The sequence below is a fragment of the Arachis hypogaea genome, chromosome 1 (genome assembly GCF_003086295.3).
Source record: "Arachis hypogaea cultivar Tifrunner chromosome 1, arahy.Tifrunner.gnm2.J5K5, whole genome shotgun sequence".
Lineage (NCBI taxonomy): Eukaryota > Viridiplantae > Streptophyta > Magnoliopsida > Fabales > Fabaceae > Arachis > Arachis hypogaea.
In genome coordinates, this window is record NC_092036.1 from 75,543,714 (window position 1) to 75,564,557 (window position 20,844).

General features: G+C 38.0%; 1 non-coding gene across 1 annotated transcript; it reads left to right on the forward strand.

Annotated features, from left to right (window-relative positions):
• The first annotated feature begins 16,106 nt into the window (after positions 1-16,106).
• LOC112712189 (small nucleolar RNA R71) lies at positions 16,107-16,214 on the forward strand. Its single transcript, XR_003157715.1, has one exon. It is a non-coding gene; the product is annotated as a small nucleolar RNA R71 (small nucleolar RNA).
• Positions 16,215-20,844: the final 4,630 nt, after the last annotated feature.

Below are 20,844 nucleotides of genomic sequence, written 5' to 3' on the forward strand. Positions count from 1 at the left end.
GAAGAGCTGAAGCTCCTTTATGTTATTGAGTTGGGTTGGGTCTTGGGCCCATTATGGGTCTGGTTTGTTCGGTTCGGGCCGTTTGGCCCAATCTTGGGCCAAATTCTTTAAAATTGGTGTCAAAATTCTTATTTTAATTAGTTCTACTCTTCCAGAACACTCCTTGAGTCTCTTTATCTCTCTAACTAACATTATTGACCTTTACTCCAGCTGTATGAGTTCTAATCCCTTGGTTTCATTCATCACCAGTCCATTACCGCCTCTATCACTGTTCCTAGTTTGTTTGCTCCATCCCTTCAACAGAAGCTTGCATCAGTCAAAGAATCAACCGTATTACCTTACTTGCACCCACGAGATGCCATTTGGGTCTTGTCGACACCGAACATTTGATATTAAGGTGACCAGTCTTAATCTCTAATGTCTTGTGCTTTGATACGGCGGTAGTCCATACGCATATGCAAGTTAGTATGAAGTTATATGTGACGGTAGTCCACACACATATGCAGATGCAGAAGGCTTAAAATGAAAATATGAAATTGAAGAACTGAAAAATCATTATTGGATTATATTAAAGAAAATTTGAAGAAAGAAGGAGTAAAAGGCTTACAAAGGATTCTCATAGCCTCTCTCTCTAACTTCTCTCTCTAATATTGTGTTTCTAAAAACTCTGCCTCAGAATGTTGCTGAGGTTTTCTTCTATAGACCTAGATTCTACTGTTTCTACAGTACAAGTTATATGATACACAAAAATTACACTCACACTATGTAATTCCGCACAACTAACCAGCAAGTGCACTGGGTCGTCCAAGTAATACCTTACGTGAGTAAGGGTCGAATCTCACGGAGATTGTTGGCTTAAAGCAAGCTATGGTTATCTTATTAATCTTAGTCAGGATACCAATAGGGTTCTTTAGTTACAATTGTAAAAGGTGAAAGAGTGTAAAATGAGTAATTGTTACACAGTAATGGAGAATATGTTGGAGTTTTGGAGATGCTTTGCCTTCTGAATCTTTGCTTTTCCCCTGTCTTCTTCTTCACGCACGCAGTTCCTCCTATGGCAAGCTATGTGTTGGTGGATCACCGTTGTCAATGGCTACCATCCGTCCTCTCAGTGAAAATGGTCCAAATGCGCTGTCACCGCACGGCTAATCATCTGTCGGTTCTCGATCATGTCGGAATAGGATCTATTGATCCTTTTGCGTCTGTCACTACGCCCAAGACTCACGAGTTTGAAGCTCGTCACAGTCATCCAAACCCTGAATCCTACTCGGAATACCACAGACAACGTTTAGACTTTCTGGATTCTCAAGGATGCTACCAATGGATTCTAGCTTATACCACGAAGACTCTGATTAAGGAATCCAAGAGATACTTATTTAATCTAATGTAGAACGGAGGTGGTTGTCAGGCACACGTTCATAGGTTGAGAATGGTGATGAGTGTCACGGATCATCACATTCATCACGGTAAAATACAAATAAATATCTTATGTAGAAACAAGCGTGTTTGAATGGAAAACAAAAGTAATTGTATTAAGTCATCGAGACACAGCAGAGCTCCTTACCCCCAATAATGGAGTTTAGAGACTCATGCCGTCAAAGAGTACAAAGTTCAGATCTAAAATGTCATGAGGTACACAATAAGTCTCTAAAAGTTGTTTAAATACTAAACTAGTAACCTAGGTTTACAGAAAATGAGTAAACTAAGATGGATAGTGTAGAAATCCACTTATGGGGCCCACTTGGTGTGTGCTGGGGCTGAGACTTAAGCTTCTCACATGCCTGGGTTGTTTCTGGGGTTAAATGTCAGGTTGTAACCTATTTCTGGCGTTTAACTCCAACTTGCAACCCGTTTCTGGAGTTCAACGCCAGAATGCAACATGGAACTGGCGTTAAACGCCAGTTTACGTCATTTATCTTCGTGCAAAGTATGGACTATTATATATTGTTAGAAAGCCCTGGATGTCGAATTTCCAACCCAATTGAGAGTGCGCCAATTGGACTCCCATAGCTCCAAAAAATCCATTCCAAGTGTAGGGAGGTAAGAATCCAACAGCATCAGCAGTCCTTTTTCAGCCTGAATCAGATTTTTGCTCAGCTCCCTTAATTTCAGCCAGAAAATACCTAAAATCACAGAAAAACACACAAAGTCATAGTAAAGTCCAGAAATATGAATTTTTCTTAAAAACTAATAAAAATATACTAAAAACTAACTAAAACATACTAAAATCTACATGAAATTACCCCCAAAAAGTGTATAAAATATCCGTTCATCATTATGTTAACTGGTACTATTTCTACAGTACAAGTTCATACACTTTTTTGGTTTTTTTCAAAATTACATAAATTTTGACATGCTTATATAATCTTCTCCTAGGTTGGTTCCAAAACAATCGTCTTCGTTTTGATTATAATCACTTAAGGATTCTGCTGAAGTAATAGGGTCTACTTTGTGTGCTTTATCTTCTTCGATCATCTGCATGATTTGCTGGAGATATTTTGCTAATGTTTTTTTTATTGGGCTCCTTGATATACCCCGATTTTGTGGTTTATCTTGTGCTTATTTTGGGGGATTTTATCACCTTTTCCCACATTTATTCAATGAAATAGCATGGTTTTGCAATTCTCCCTTGAATTGTGCTTAAATGTAAAACATGCTTTTTAGGCCTTAAATTGGTGATTTTAATTCACTTTAATCCCATTCGATGCCTTGATGTGTTTGTTAACTAATTTCAGGTTCATAAGGCAAGTATTGGATGGAAGAAATGAGGAGAAAAGCATGCAAAGAGGAGAATGCATGAAGAAACAAAGAAATGGAATGCACCAATGGACGCGCACGCGTACAAGGCGCGCACGCGCAAAAAGTGGCTTCTCACAAGGACGCGCACGCGTACATGTCGCTTACGCGCTGATTGGGAATTCGCCATCAACGCGCACGCGCACATGCCGCGCGCGCGCCGATGCTGTCCGTGGCCCACTTTAATGAAATCGCCCCCAGCGATTTTGTAGCTCATTTTGGGCCCAATCTAACCCATTTCTGATGCTATTGAACCCAAGGATTGAAGGAGGAATGAACACACTTAGTCATAGTTTAGTTTTCATCATGTTTTAGGGTAGAATTCTAGAGAGAGAAGCTCTCTCTTCTCTCTAGAATTTAGGGTAGTTTAGGTTTAATTTTCTTAAATCCAACTTTTAATTCTTGTTTTGATTTAGTTTCTCCTTTTAATTTCTTGTTGTTACATCTCTACTCTTCTAGTTTTTACTTGTTCATTTCTTTTATTTTGTTGCTTTTATGTTCATGAACCTTGTTGGATCTTAATTTTCCTTTAATGCAATTTTATGTTTGATGTTATTTTTATTGTTGATTTGAGTTATTGATTTTACTTTTCTTGCTATTGGTAGTAGGTAGATTTTATTATTCTTGTACATTTACTATGCTTTCCTTTTGTGCCCACCAAGTGTTTGACAAAATGCTTGGTTGGATGTTAGAGTAGATTTTGAGCATTCTTGGCTTGGAAAGAGTAATTAGGCAATCTTGAGTTATGAAAACCCAACTTATGTTGGTGATCTAGAGTTTTTAGCTAATATTGTTTCCATTGACGCTAATCTTTTGCTAATTTAATTAGTGAGTTGGTTAGGACTTATGGAATATTGTTTCCATTGATGCTAATCTTTTGCTAGTTTAATTAGTAAGTTGGTTAGGACTTTTGGATTGAGATTAGCTAGTCTCGTTAGACTTCCTCCCTATTTGTTGGAGTTAACGTAATGGGATAAATTCTTGTTTATATTTGTGACATGATTGATTAATCTTGTTTGACTTTCTCCCTGTTTGTTGGAGTTGACTAAATAAGATGAATTAATCATGCATGACTAGGATAGAAAGCCTATGATCTCAATTCATTGCCATGAATGTCTTTCTTTCTTTAATTGCTTCCTTTAATTGCTTGTTTGATTTACTTTTCGTATCATTTACTTTCTTGCTTTTACATTTCCTTGCCCAATATCAAATCAAACCCCTTTGATCCCCAGAGCCAATAATTAAGCACTTCATTGCAATTCCTTGTGAGACGACCCGGAGTCTTAATACTTCGGTTAATTTTCAATTGGGTTTGTACATGTGACAACCAATATTTTTGATTGGGAGGATTGTTTGTTGGTGTATAACTATACTTGCAACGAGAATTCATTCAATTGAGGAAATTCTACACCACAACAATTTTCTTAAATCACTCCTGCTAGGGCTGCAGCAATTTGGGCTTTCTGGTTGAGAAATATTGATTCTTCATGATTAAATGGCTTAGCGAACTTAGGGTGTTCGTTGAACCATATTTGAACTTTGTCCGGGTGAGCCATGGTTGCATTGAACTGAGACTACCATTTAACATAAGCATTTCTTTGAAGCATTGGTGGTGCCTTTGGGTGCTCCTGTTTGCCATACCTGTATTGCCATGAGAATACCCAGGCCAGTGAAAATATTGAGAAAAATTGAAGATCCGCGAGGATGCTTGTTTCCTGTTGGTCAAATTTTTTGGTGAAAATTTTGAACCCCTCATCGGCAGGTGGGGGCAAGATCTCTAGTAATGGGCCAAAATAATCTCACGATTGGGTAAATGATGAAACCAAATTTGACGATATATTTTAGCTTGAATTGAGTGGATTTCATCACATAAACTCACACTTATTCACTAAAATAGCATTCTTTTGTGTTTGAACCCTAAATTGAACCTAAATGTGAAAACATGCATTTTTGTGCTTAAATTGAGCCATTTAATCCCACTTTTATTCTATTCGATGCTGTGATATGTTTGTTGAGTGATTTCAGGTCCTAGAGGCAAAAATGATTTGGTAGAAGTGGAAGAAAGCATGCAAAAAGGGAGGAAACATGAAGAAAACAAAGGAGAAAAGCAACTCAAGCTGTGCCCACGCATTGTAAGTATTTCTTTAATTTTGGCCTTGGATTTTGCTATCTCATTGTAAGTATTTCTTTAATTTATCTTTTATTATACTACTTATTCTTCACTTTCTTCTACTTTAATTTCCTTTGTCAACATATACATAGTTTTGCAATTTTGAATTTCTAGTTGGTTAATTTGATGTTTGATTATCATTGCATGTTTGTTTGAGTTGCTTTTGTTGATGTGATCATTTATGGTTCATAGCTTTTACCATTTTCACAATTTTGCCATGTTTTATATTTATGCCCTCTATGTGTTTGATGAAATGTCAATTTTGATTATGGGGTAATTTCCACCCCTTGGCTTGGGAAAAATGAGTATATGGATTACTAGAGCTATAATGTCCAACATTTAGTGTTAATTCTTGGGTTGTTAGTTGTTATTGTTTCCTCTAACGCTAGCTTTTTACCAATTAATTTGGTAAGTTAGCTAGGATTTGTGGATTAATAACAATTATGTTCACTTGACTTATCCTTCGATGTTAAGGGTTGACTTAGTGAGATTAATCCATCATAATTATCATAGTTGTGGTTATGGCAAGGAAGGGATTCCATAACTCATCCCAAATCAAAGTTTCATTTATGTTTTGAACTACTTTTCCATCATTTTATAGCTTTACTTGTTTATATTACATGCATAGTTCTTTTGTTCCTTTATTACTCTATTAATTGTAATTTTGTCTTGTTCTTTTATCTCTTTATTTTTTTACTTCCTTATCATTGAAAACACCCCCTTGTTTCCACAATCAAAATTGTGCACTTGTTGGTATTAGTTCCTAGGGAAGACAACCCGAGGTTTGATTACTCTTGGTTAATTAGAAATTTTAAACTTTGATGTTTAGGATTTAAATTGCCGGTTTGGTCTATACTTACAATGGAAGTTATCTTGAGTGTGAAAATCCAAATTGGTGCAAATCTCAACCCATCAAGTTTTTGGCGCCGTTGCCGGGGAGCTAGCGTCATGAGTACTATATTTTCGTTGTTGTAAATATGTCCATAGTGTGAATAGATACTTTTTGGGTTGTTTGCTTGTTTTTGCTTCTTTTGTTTATTAATGTCTTTAGTTTTTATTTTCAATTTTCTCTATGAGTTATCACCCTCTTGGTTTAGAGCTTGGTTGTGATCATTTTGTAGGGATTAATAACTTCTATTTTGGATGCCTCTGCCTCTTACAAAGGCTAATGTTGCCCTTTTAGGAATGCGGCGGCTTTCCCTGCAAATATTCATGGGTAAGGTAATCAGGGAGAGAGTTTGAGATTCCTTGAATGTATTCGATTTCGAAATAAAAAATGCTTAAAATTGCTTGCCAGCAGGCAAAAATGTGTTTAGATGCAAGATTTTTTTACATCTTTTTGCAAAATGTCTTTGGCAGATTTACAATCTACTCTGACTATAAATTTTTGGTTTAATAAATCAGGTTGGAATTTTGAAATACACAAAACAATTGCTAAAACCTCTTTTTTATGGTTGAATAATTTTGTTGTGAGGTATTCCAATGTTTTAATATGAAAGCAATGATACATTCTTTATTATTAAATTTTTGCTCTAGGATGCCACTGTAACCCAGATCTGAAGCATCCATCTCAACAATTTTGAAAGCCTGTGGAACAGAAAGGTAAAGACAAGGGAGTTCCTTGACACTGAGTTTGAGTTTCTTGACGATCTTAATATGGGTATCTGTCCAAGGGGGGTTTTTTTCCCCAGACTCTCATGGAGAGGTTTGATATGAGTTCTTAGATTTGGAATGAAATATGCTACATAATTTATGCAACCAAGGAACCTTTGGAGTTGATTCCATTATAAAATGTGATCAGGGAATTTATCCTCAAATTGGATAGCTCTGTCAATGGGTGTAATTGTTCCTTGGTGAATCATGTGACCAAGGAAATGGATTTTAGTTTGGAATAAACTAATTTTTGATTTGGACACTGCTAGACCATTTGTGCATAAAATTCTTCACGTGTTTAAAATGATCATGCAAAGATTGGGAAAAAATTAGCACGTCGTCTATATAGTTAATGCAAAGTCGGAAAAGGGATAGAAAATGTCATTCATGATTTTTCAGAATTTGGATGGGGCATTTTTTTTAGGCCAAAAGACATCACATTCAATTCGTACTTACCGAAAGGTACTGTGAATGTCATTTTGTATCTATCACCTCGCTAATCTGGATTTGCCAATATCCAGATTTCATATCAAATTTTGAAAAAATGCTTGCTGAATTTAGTCTATTTAACAAATCTTTTTTGTTTGGGATAGGATACCTAATCCAACGGAGACCTTGGTTTAGAGGCTTATAAATAATAACCAACTTAGGGGTGCCTCTTTCGTATTCAACTTGTTTGTTGGCATAGAAAGCTGAGCAAGACCATGGGCTTTTACTAGGCTGAATAAGCTTTTTGTGCAAAAGGTATGTAATTTCCTTTTGACAATATTGGAGAAGTTTTGCATTCATTTGTATGGATCTGGCCTTTGTTGGAATCTGGCTTTCTTTAAAGTCCTTCTCATAAGGAAGATCCACAATATGCTGTTTTCTATTCCAGAATGCGTTAGGCAATTCTAAACATATTGTTTCTTGCATTTGTTGAATAAGGGTTTTAATCTTTTGTTGGATTTGAGGCTTTTGTAACTGGGTTTCAATGGTTTTGAAGGAGACTTCTTCCTTCAAGAAGTTAATTTGGTTAGCTTTGAATTGGAGTAGGTTAAGGGTTTTATGGGCAGGAGATGAAACAAATTGGAAGGTCGTTGGGTGGTGCACGAAACTATGATCACACTTTTCACAACTCCACACAACTAATCAGCAAGTGCACTGGGTCGTTGATGAGCAGATAATTTATACGCTTTTTGACATTGTTTTTAGGTAGTTTTTAGTATGATTTAGTTAGTTTTTTAGTATATAATTATTAGTTTTTATGCAAAAATCACATTTCTAGACTTTACTATGAGCTTGTGTGTTTTTCTGTGATTTCAAGTATTTTCTAGCTGAAATTGAGGGACCTGAGCAAAAATCTGATTGAGAGGCTGAAAAAGGACTGTAGATGATGTTGGGTTCTGACCTCCCTGCACTCGAAATGGAATTTCTGGAGCTACAGAAGTCCAATTGCCACGTTCTCCATTGCGTTGGAAAGTAGACATACTGGGATTTCCAGCAATATATAATAGTTTATACTTTGCCCGAGTTTTGATAACGTAAATTGGCGTTTTAACGCCAACTTTCTACTATTTTCTGGTGTTAAACGCCAGAACTGGCATTAAAGCTGGAGTTAAACGCCCAAACTGGCACCAGAGCTGGCGTTTAACTCCAATAAAAGTCTTTGCACATGGAATCTTCAATGCTCAACCCAAGCACACACCAAGTGGGCCCCGGAAGTAGATTTCTGCATCATTTACTTATTTCTGTAAACCCTAAGTTACTAGTTCATTATAAATAGGACCTTTTACTATTGTATTTTCATCGGGAGATCTTCAGATCATTTTGAGACTATCTTTGTATCACTTTTGATCTCTTGATCACGTTTAGAGGGCTGGCCATTCGGCCATGCCTGGACCTTCATCACTTATGTATTTTCAACGGTGGAGTTTCTACACCTCATAGATTAAGGTGTGGAGCTCTGCTGTTCCTCATGAATTAATGCAATTACTACTGTTCTTCTATTCAATTCAAGCTTATTCTTATTCTAAGATATTCACTCGCACTTCAACCTGATGAATGTGATGATCCGTGAGACTTATCATCATTCTCCCTTATGAATGTATGCCTGACAACCACTTCCGTTCTACATGCAATAGCTTGAGTGTGTATCTCTTGGCCTCCTGGTTCACGACGCATGGTTGCCTCTCCTGACAACATAGCCTTCCATTCCATGAGATCAGAGTCTTCGTGGTATAAGCTAGAATCAATTGGCAGCATTCTTGAGATCCGGAAAGTCTAAACCTTGTCTGTAGATTTCTAAGTAGGATCTGGGATGGGATGACTATGACGAGCTTCAAACTCGCGAGTGCTGGGAGCAGTGACAGTGCACAAAAGAATCATTGGATCTTATTCCAACACAAGTGGGAACCGACAGATGATTAGCCCTACGTAACCAGTAGCCAGATCATTTTCACTGAGAGGACAGACAGTAGCCATTGACAACGGTGATCCCCCAACATACAGCTTGCCATGGAAGGAAGTACGCATGACTGGATGAAGGCAGTAGGAAAACAAAGATTCAAGAGGAACAAAGCATCTCTATATACTTATCTGAAATTCCCACCAATGAATTACATAAGTATCTCTATCTTATTTTATGTCTTATTCATCTTTTAATTATCAAACCCCATAACCATTTGAATCTGCCTGACTGAGATTTACAAGATGACCATAGCTTGCTTCAAGCCGACAATCTCCGTGGGATTGACCCTTACTCACGTAAGGTATTACTTGGACGACCCATTGCACTTGCTGGTCAGCTGCATGGAGTTGTGAAGAAGTGTGAGAATCACGATTCCGTGTACCAAGTTTTTGGTGCCGTTGCCGGGGATTGTTCGAGTTTGGACAACTGACGGTTCATCTTATTGCTTAGATTAGGTAATTTTTTTTCTTTTTTTTTTATTTTGTTCTTCAGAATTTTTAATGAATTCTAGAGTTTCAGATGATGCTTTTATCATCACAGGAGCCAGTTGATTCCCATCAAATTGGCTGTTGTATGTAATGTTCTGCTGAAGCTTGGTTAGCCATGTCTAATCTTTTTAGACTGAAGCTTTAGACTAACATTGCATGATTCCTGGAATTCTTATTAAAAATTTTGAGTTTCTTATTTTCTTTTTCAAAATAATTTTTGAAAAAATACAAAAAAAATTTATAAAATCATAAAATCAAAAATAATTTGTGTTTCTTGTTTGAGTCTAGTGTCGAATTTCAAGTTTGGTGTCAATTGCATGTTTGTATTTTTCTTCCATTTTTCGAAAATATATGCATTGTGTTCTTCATTGATCTTCAAGTTGTTCTTGATGATTTTCTTTGTCTGATCTTTAAATTCTCTTGTTTTGTGTCTTTTGTTGTTTCTCATGTGCATTCTCAAATTGTTAGTGTGTCTAGTATGAAAATTTCTAAGTTTGGTGTCTTGCATGTCCTTCTTTTCTTAAAAAATTTTTCAAAAATATGTTCTTGATGTTCATTATGATCTTCATAGTGTTCTTGATGTTCAACTTGACATTCAAAGTGTTCTTGCATGCATTCCTTATTTTGATCTTAGTTTTTCATGTTTAATTTCATTCTGTTGTTTTTCTCTCTCATCATTAAAAATTCAAAAAAAAAACTCAAAATTATGTCTTTTCAAGTCAATAATACAGAGAATTGAAGATTCAGAACATACAGAAGAGGAATCACAAAGAAAAAGCTGGGCGTTCAAAACGGCCAGTAAGGAAGGATTTTTGGCGTTTAAACGCCAGCCATGGTACCTGGCTGGGCGTTTAAAGCCCAAAGAGGTAGCATTCTGGGCGTTTAACGCTAGGATGACACCATGGAGGTAATTTTGTTTTCAATTCAAATCTTTTTCAATTTTGCAAGTTTCAAAACTAATTTTTCAAAATCTTATCTTTTTCATATCCTCTCTTATCAATCATATCTTTTTCAAAATCAAATCTTTTTCATTTTTCTTTTAATATTTTCGAAAATCCTTGCTAACAATTAATGTTGTGATTGAAAAATTTCAAGTTTGTTACTTTCTTGTTAAGAAAGGTTCAATATTTGAACTTTAGAATCATATCTTTAAGTTTCTTATTAGTCAAGTCATCATTTTTAAAATAAAATATTTTTAAATCATTTTTCAATCATATCTTTTCAAATCATATCTTTTTAAAAAAAATTTTAATTTCAAAATCTTTTTTTATTTCTTATCTTTTTCAAAATCTCCTTCTAACTTCTTTCACCTCTAATTTTCGAAAACTATTAAAATTATTTTTAATTAACTAATTGTTTTAAATTCTAATCTCATTTAATTTAAAAAATTTTCGAAAATTCTCTCTCCCCCATCTTATTCTATTTAATCACTAACACTTACCCTCTATTAGTAATTCGGACCCCCTCATTCTCTATAAGTTTGAATTCTTCTCTCTACCTCATCCTTCTATTTTTCTTTTCCTCTGACATATCAAGGAGTCTCTATACTGTGACATAGAGGATTCCATACTTTCTTTATTTTCTTCTCTTTCATATGAGCAGGAACAAAAATAAAGGCATTCTTGTAAAAGCTGATCCTGAACCTGAAAGGAATTTGAAGAGGAAGCTAAGAGCAGCTAAAGCACAATACTCTGAAGAGGACCTGACAGAAATTTTCGAAAAGGAAGCAGACAAAATAGACATGGCCGAACCCAACAACAATGCAAGGAAGGTGCTTGGTGACTTTACTGCACCAACTCCCGACTTCTATGGGAAAAGCATCTCTATTCCTGCCATTGGAGCAAACAACTTTGAGCTTAAGCCTCAATTAGTTTCTCTGATGCAACAGAATTGCAAGTTTCATGGACTTCCATTGGAAGATCTTCATCAGTTCTTGGCTGAATTTTTGCAAATCTGTGACACTGTTAAGACCAATGGAGTTGATCCCGAGGTCTACAAACTTATGCTTTTCCCTTTTGCTGTAAGAGACAGAGCTAGTATATGGTTGAACTCACAACCTAGAGACAGCCTGAACTCTTGAAAAAAGCTGGTCAATGCCTTCTTAGCTAAATTCTTTCCATCTTAAAAGATGAGTAAGCTTAGAGTGGAATTTCAAACCTTCAAACAGAAGGAAGGTGAATCCCTCTATTAAGCTTGGGAAATATACAAGCAATTGATCAAAAGGTGTCCTTCTGACATGCTTTTCGAATGGAGCATCATAGGTATCTTCTATGATGGTCTGTCTGAGTTATCCAAGATGTCACTGGATCATTCTGCAGGCGGATCTATTCATTTGAAGAAAATGCCTGCTGAAGCCCAGGAACTCATTGAAATAGTTGCAAATAACCAGTTCATGTACACTTCTGAAAGAAATCCTGTGAATAATAGGACAACCCAGAAGAAAGGAGTTATTGATATTGATACTCTGAATGCCATATTAGCTCAAAAAAAATTATTGACTCAGCAAGTCAATATGATTTCTCAGAATCTGACTGGATTGTAAGCTGCATACAGCAGTAATAAAGAAGCATCTTCTGAAGAAGAAGCTTATGATCCTGAGAACCTTGTAATGGAAGAGGTGAATTACATGGGAGAACCCTATGGAAACACCTACAATCCTTCATGGAGAAATCATCCAAATCTCTCATGGAAGGACCAACAGAAGCCTCAACAAGGCTTCAACAACAATAATGGTGGAAGAAATAGGTTTAGCAATAGCAAGCCTTTTCCATCATCTTCTCAGCAACAGACAGAGAACTCTGAGCAGAGTCGTTCTGGCTTAGCAACCATAGTCTCTGATCTATCTAAGACCACACTAAGTTTCATGAATGAAACAAGATCCTCCATTAGAAATTTGGAGGCACAAGTGGGTCAGCTGAGTAAAAAGGTCACTGAAACTCCTCTTAGCACTCTCCTATGCAATATAGAAGAAAATCCCAAGAGTGAGTGCAAGGCCATAACCATGACCAACATGGCCAAACCTGGAAAGAGTGAGGAGGACGTGATTCCCAGTGAGAAAAACCTCATGGGATGTCCTCTGAATGAAAAGAAGTTCCCCTTTGAGGAACCAAGGGAATCTGAGGCTCACACAAAGACCATAGAGATTACATTGAACCTACTTCTGCCATTCATGAGCTCTGATGAGTATTCTTCCTCTGAAGAGGATGAAGATATTACTGAAGAGCAAGTTGCTAAGTACATTGGAGCAATCATGAAGCTGAATGCCAAGTTATTTGGTAATGAGACTTGGGAGGATGAACCCCCCTTGCTCACCAATGAACTGAATGACTTGTTTAGGCAGACATTACCTCAGAAGAAATCGGATCAAGGAAATTTCTTAATACATTGTACCATATGCACCATGACCTTTGAGAAGGCTCTGTGTGATCTGGGGTCAGGCATAAACCTCATGCCACTCTCTGTAATGGAGAAACTGTGAATCTTTGATGTACAAGCTGCAATAATCTCACTAGAGATGGCAGACAAATCCATGAAACAAGCTTATGGACTTGTAGAGGATGTTTTAGTGAAGGTTGAGGGCCTTGACATCCCTGCTGACTTTATAATCCTGGACACTGGGAAGAATAAGGATGAATCCATCATCCTTGGCAGACCCTTCCTAGCCACAGCAAAAGCTGTGATTGATGTAGACAGAAGAGAGTTAGTCCTTCAATTGAATGAAGAATACCTTGTGTTTAAGGCTCAAGGATCTCTCTCTGTAACCATGGAGAGGAAGCATGAAAAGCTTCTCTCAATACAGAGTCAACCAAAGCCCCCACATTCAAACTCTAAGTTCAGTATTGGGAGGCCCCAACCATGCTCTGAATATCTGTGAAGCTCCATGAGAGCTCATTGTCAAGCTATTGACATTAAAGAAGTGCTTATTGGGAGGCAATCCAATTTTTATTTATCTATGTTAAATTTCCATTTTCCATTATTATTTTATGTTTTTTTTTAGGTTGATGATCATGTGGAGTCACAAAAACAACTGCAAAAATCAAAGCAAATTCAAAAATAGCTCTAAAAATAGCACACCTTGTAGGAGGAGCTTATTGGCATTTAAACGCCAGTAAGGGTAGCAGAATGGGCGTTAAACGCCCAGTCTGGCACCATTCTGGGCGTTTAACGTCAGAAATGAGCACCAGACTAGCGTTTAAACGCCAGAAAGGGAAGAAAAACTGGCATTTAACGCCAGAAATGGGCAGCAGCCTGGCGTTTAAATGCCGAAAATGGGCAGCAACCTGGCATTTAACGCCTGGAATGGGCAGCAACCTGGCGTTTAACGCCAGGATTAGTGCTCAGAGGGTGTTTACACGCCAGAATGGTACAGGGATGAGAAATCCTTGACACCTCAGGATCTGTGGACCCCACAGGATCCCCACCTACCTCAACTCACTCTCTCTCTTTTTCACACATTCTAATGACACCCTTCCCCAAATACCCTTCACCAATCACCCTATCTCTCTTTGCCATCACCTCTTCAACAATCACATCCACCCACTCTTCCCCAAAAACCCCACCTACCTTAACATTTAAATTCACATCCTTTCCCTCCCAAACCCAACCCCTAATACACGAACCCTACCCCTCCCTCCACTCCTATATAAACCCCTCATCCCTCCTTCATTTTCACACATTATAAACACTTCTTTCCCCCCTTGGCCAAACCACTCACACCTCTCTATCTCCTTCATTCTCTTCTTCTTCTACTCCCTTCTTTCATTTTTTTCTTGAGGATGAGCAAACCTTTTATAACATTGGGTTGCCTCCCAACAAGCGCTTCTTTAATGTCAGTAGCTTGACAGTGGGCTCTCATGGAGCCTCAGAGATACTCAGAGAAATGTTGGAACCTCCCAACACCAAACTTAGAGTTTGAATGTGGGGGTTCAACCCCAAACTTAGAATTTGGTTGTGGCCTCCCAACACCAAACTTGGAGTTTGACTGTGGAGGCTCTGTTTGACTCTGTTTTGAGAGAAGCTCTTCATGCTTCCTCTCCATGGTTACAGAGGGATATCCTTGAGCCTTAAACACAAGGGATTCTTTATTCACTTGAATGATCAATTCTCTTCTGTCCACATCAATCACAACCTTTGCTGTGGCTAGGAAGGGTCTGCCAAGGATGATGGATTCATCCATGCACTTCCCAGTCTCTAGGACTATGAAATCAGCAGGGATGTAATGGTCTTCAACTTTTACCAGAACATCCTCTACAAGTCCATAAGCTTGTTTTCTTGAATTGTTTGCCATTTCTAGTGAGATTTTTGCAGCTTGCACCTCAAAGATCCCTAGCTTCTCCATTACAGAGAGAGGCATGAGGTTTACACTTGACCCTAGGTCACACAAGGCCTTCTTGAAGGTCATGGTGCCTATGGCACAAGGTATTGAGAACTTCCCAGGATCTTGTCTCTTTTGAGGTAGTTTCTGCCTAGACAAGTCATCCAATTCTTTGGTGAGCAAAGGGGGTTCATCCTCCCAAGTCTCATTACCAAATAACTTGTCATTTAGCTTCATGATTGCTCCAAGGTATTTAGCAACTTGCTCTTCAGTGACATACTCATCCTCTTCAGAGGAAGAATACTCATCAGAGCTCATGAATGGCAGAAGTAAATCCAATGGAATCTCTATGGTCTCAGTGTGAGCCTCAGATTCCCATGGTTCCTCATTAGGGAACTCATTGGAGGCCAGTGGACGTCTATTGAGGTCTTCCTCAGTGGCGTTCACTGCCTCTCCCTCCTCTCCAAATTCGGCCATGTTGATGGCCTTGCACTCTCCTTTTGGATTTTCTTCGGTGTTGCTTGGAAGAGTACTAGGAGGGAGTTCAGTAATTTTCTTGCTCAGCTGACCCACTTGTGCCTCCAAGTTTCTAATGGAGGACCTTGTTTCAATCATGAAACTTTGAATGGTTTTGATTAGATCAGAGACCATGGTTGCTAAGTCAGAGTTGTTCTGCTTAGAACTCTCTGTCTGTTGCTGAGAAGATGATGGAAAAGGCTTGCCATTGCTAAACCTGTTTCTTCCACCATTATTGTTGTTGAAACCTTGTTGAGGTCTCTGTTGATCCTTCCATGAGAGATTTGGATGATTTCTCCATGAAGGATTATAAGTGTTTCCATAGGGTTCTCCCATGTAATTCACCTCTTCCATTGAAGGGTTCTCAGGATCATAAGCTTCTTCTTCAGATGAAGCGTCCTTAGTACTGCCTAGTGCATTTTGCATTCCAGACAGACTTTGAGAAATCATATTGACTTGCTGGGTCAATATTTTGTTCTGAGCCAATATGGCATTCAAAGTATCAATTTCAAGAATTTCTTTCTTCTGATTTGTCCCATTGTTCACAGGATTCCTTTCAGAAGTGTACATGAATTGGTTATTTGCAACCATTTCAATTAGTTCTTGAGCTTCTGTAGGCGTCTTCTTCAGATGAAGAGATCCTCAAGCAGAGCTATCCAAAGACATCTTGGATAGTTCAGACAGACCATCATAGAAAATACCTATGATGCTCCATTCAGAAAGCATATCAGAGGGACACTTTCTGATTAATTGTTTGTATCTTTCCCAAGCTTCATAGAGGGATTCTCCTTCCTTCTGTCTAAAGGTTTGGACATCCACTCTAAGCTTACTCAATTTTTGAGGTGGAAAGAACTTTGCCAAGAAGGCATTGACTAGCTTTTCCCAAGAGTTCAGGCTTTCTTTAGGTTGTGAGTCCAACCATACCCTAGCTCTGTCTCTTACAGCAAAAGGGAATAGCATAAGTCTGTAGACCTCAGGGTCAACCCCATTAGTCTTGACAGTGTCACAGATTTGCAAGAATTCAGCTAAAAATTGATGAGGATCTTCCAATGGAAGTCCATGGAACTTGCAATTCTGTTGCATTGAGAAACTAATTGAGGCTTAAGCTCAAAGTTGTTTGCTCCAATGGCAGGGATAGAGATGCTTCTCCCATAGAAGTCGGGAGTAGGTGCAGTAAAGTCACCCAGCACCTTCCTTGCATTGTTGGCATTGTTGTTGTTTTCGGCTGCCATGGGTTCTTCTTCTTTGAAGATTTCTGTTAGGTCCTCTACAGAGAGTTGTGCCTTAGCTTCTCTTAGCTTTCGCTTCAAGGTCCTTTCAGGTTCAGGGTCAGCCTCAACAAGAATGCTTTTGTCTTTGCTCCTGCTCATATGAAAGAGAAGAGAACAAGAAAATATGGAATCCTCTATGTCATAGTATAGAGATTCCTTGTTGTGTCAGAGGAAACGAAAAATAGAAGGAAGAAGTAGAAGAATTCGAACTTATCAGGAGAGATAGAGTTCGAATTGTTCATTGAGGAATAGTGTTAGTCCATAAATAGAAGGATGTGAGAAGAGGGGAAGAAATTTTTGAAAATAAATTAAAAAGATTTTAAAAAACATTTTGAAAAAGATTAATTGATTTTCGAAAACTAAGAGTGGGAAAGAAATCAAGTGATTTTTGAAAAAGATTTTGAAGTTAGAAATTAAAAAGATATGATTAAAAACTATTTTGAAAAAGATGTGAGAAAAATATATGATTGAAAAGATATGATTTGAAAACAATGAAAAAAAAGATTTGATTTTAAAAATTAATGACTTGACTAACAAGGAAAGATATGATTCAAACATTAAACCTTTCTCAACAGAAAAGGCAACATACTTGAAATGTTGAATCAAATCATTGATTGATAGCAAGTATTTTTGAAAAAGGAAAGAAATTGATTTTGAAAAAGATTTGATTTTGAAAAATTTTGAAAACCTGAAAAAAAATTTTGAATTAAAAACAGAATCTTCCCTCTTGTGCCATCCTGGCGTTAAATGCCCAGAATGGTGCACATTCTGGCGTTTAACGCCCAAAGCACTACCCTTTTGGGCGTTAAACGCCCAGCCAGGCACCCTGGCTGGCGTTAAACGCCCAGCCAGGCACCCTGGCTGGCGTTTAAACGCCAGTTTGCCTTCCTCACTGGGCGTTTTGAACGCCCAGCTTTTTCTGTATAATTCCTCTGCTGTATATTCTGAATCTTCAATTCTCTGTATTATTGACTTGAAAAGACACAAATTAAAAATATTTTTGGGTTTTTAATAGTAAGGAATAATCAAAATGCAACTAAAATCAAATAACAATGCATGCAAGACACCAAACTTAGCAGTTTGTATACTACTGACACTAACAAAATGAGAATGCACATGAGAAACACAAAACACTCAAGTCAAGAGAATTTAAAGATCAGAGCAATGAAATCATCAAGAACAACTTGAAGATTAATGAAGACACATGCATGAATTCGAAAAATGCAAGGAGAACAGAAACATGCAATTGACACCAAACTTAACATGAGACTAGTGTCTCAATAAGAAACATAAAAAAATTTTTTGGTTTTTATGATTTTGTAAATTTTTTTGTGGTTTTTCGAAAATTAAGTGAAAAAGAAAATAAAGATATCAAAATTCTTAATGAGAATTCCATGAATCATGCAATGTTAGTCTAAAGCTTCAGTCTAAAGGAATTAGACATGGTTAGCCAAGCTTCAGGAGGACATTACATTCAAGAGCTGAATTGATGAAGATCAATCAGCTTTGGTGATGATAAGAACATCACCTTGAAACACTAGAATTCATTCTTAAGAACTTTGAAGAAAAATACCTAATCTAAGCAACAAGATGAACCGTCAGTTATCCATACTCGAACAATCCCCGACAACGGCGCCAAAAACTTGGTGCACGAAATTGTGATCATCAATGGCACCATCAACATGGTACGCTCAATTGCAATCTCAACTCTTTATCACAACTTCGCACTACTAACCAGCAAGTGTACTGGGTCGTCCAAGTAATAAACCTTACGCGAGTAAGGGTCGATCCCACAGAGATTGTTGGTATGAAGCAAGCTATGGTCACCTTGTAAATCTTAGTCAGGCAAACTCAAATGGTTATGAATGATGAATAAAACATAAAGATAAAGATAGAGATACTTATGTAATTCATTGGTGGGAATTTCAGATAAGTGTATGAAGATGCTTTGTCCCTTCCGTCTCTCTGCTTTCCTACTGTCTTCATCCAATCCTTCTTACTCCTTTCCATGGCAAGCTGTATGTAGGGTTTCATCGTTGTCAGTGGCTACCTCCCATCCTCTCAGTGAAAATGTTCAACGCACCCTGTCACGGCACGGCTAATCATCTGTCGGTTCTCAATTAGGTTGGAATAGAATCCAGTGATTCTTTTGCGTCTGTCACTAACGCCAGCCTTCAGGAGTTTGAAGCTCGTCACAGTCATTCAATCATTGAATCCTACTCAAAATACCACAGACAAGGTTTAGACCTTCCGGATTCTCTTGAATGCCGCCATCAGTTCTAGCTTATACCACGAAGATTCCGATTAAGGGATCCAAGAGATAAACATTCAAGCCTTGTTTGCTTGTAGAACAGAAGTGGTTGTCAGGCACTCGTTCATAAGTGAGAATGATGATGAGTGTCACATAATCATCACATTCATCATGTTCTTGGGTGCAAATGAATATCTTAGAACAAGAATGAGCCAAATTGAATAGAAGAACAATAGTAATTGCATTAATACTCGAGGTACAGTAGAGCTCCACACCTTAATCTATGGTGTGTAGAAACTCCACCGTTGAAAATACATAAGAACAAGGTTCAGGCATGGCCGAATGGCAAGCCTTCCAATGATCTAAGATAGCATAAGAATAAAGATAGCTACCAAGATGAAAATACAATAGCAAAAGGTCTTATTTATAAAGAACTAGTAGTCTAAGGTTTACAAAGATGAGTAAATGACATAAAAATCCACTTCCGGGCCCACTTGGTGTGTGCTTGGGCTGAGCATTGAAGCATTTTCGTGTAGAGACTCTTCTTGGAGTTAAATGCCAGCTTTTGTGCCAGTTTGGGTGTTTAACTCCCATTCTTGTGCCAGTTCCGGCGTTTAACGCCGGGCAATTTTGAGCTGATTTGAAACGCCGGTTTGGGCCATCAAATCTCGGGCAAAGTATGGACTATTATACATTGCTGGAAAGCCCAGGATGTCTACTTTCCAACGCCGTTGAGAGCGTCCCAATTGAACTTTTGTAGCTCCAGAAAATCCACTTCGAGTGCAGGGAGGTCAGAATCCAACAGCATCTACAGTCCTTTTTAGTCTCTGAATTAGATTTTTGCTCAGGTCCCTTGATGAGCGGATAATTTATACGCTTTTTGGCATTGTTTTTAGTATGTTTTTAGTATATTTTAGTTAGTTTTTAGTATATTTTATTAGTTTTTAGTTAAAATTTACTTTTCTGGACTTTACTATGAGTTTGTGTGTTTTTCTGTGATTTCAGGTATTTTCTGGCTGAAATTGAGGGTCCTGAGCAAAAATCTGATTCAGAGACTGAAAAGGACTGCAGATGCTGTTGGATTCTGACCTCCCTGCACGCGAAGTGGATTTTCTGGAGCTACAGAAGCCCAATTGGCGCGCTCTCAACGGCGTTGCAAAGTAGACATCCTGGGCTTTCCAGCAATGTTTAATAGTCCATACTTTGCCCGAGATTTGATGGCCCAAACCGGCGTGGCAAATCAGCCTCAGAATTTCCAGCGTTTAACGCTGGAACTGGCATAAAACTTGGAGTTAAACGCCCAAACTGGCATGAAAGCTGGCGTTTAACTCCAGAAAAAGTCTCTACAAATGAAAGCTTCAATGCTCAGCCCAAGCACACACTAAGTGGACCCAGAAGTGGATTTTTATGTCATTTACTCATCTCTGTATACCCTAGGTTACTAGTTCACTATTAATAGGATCTTTTTACATTGTATCTGTACCTCATGACACTTTACACGTTTCTTTGTGTACTTCCTACGGCATGAGTCTCTAAACCCCATGGTTGGGGGTGAGGAGCTCTGCTGTGTCTTGATGGATTAATGCAATTACTACTGTTTTTCATTCAATTATGCTTGCTTCCATTCTAAGATATTACTCGTTCTTAAACTGGATGAATGCGATGATCCGTGACACTCATCATCATTCTCAACTATGAACGTGTGCCTGACAACCACCTCCGTTCTACCTTAGATTAAGTAGATATCTCTTGGATTCTTTAATCAGAATCCTCGTGGTATAAGCTAGAACTGATGGCGGCATTCAAGAGAATCCAGAAGGTCTAAACCTTGTCTGTGGTATTCTGAGTAGGATTCAATGATTGAATGACTGTGACGAGCTTCAAACTCCTGAGGGCTGGGCGTTAGTGACAGACGCAAAAGAATCACTGGATTCTA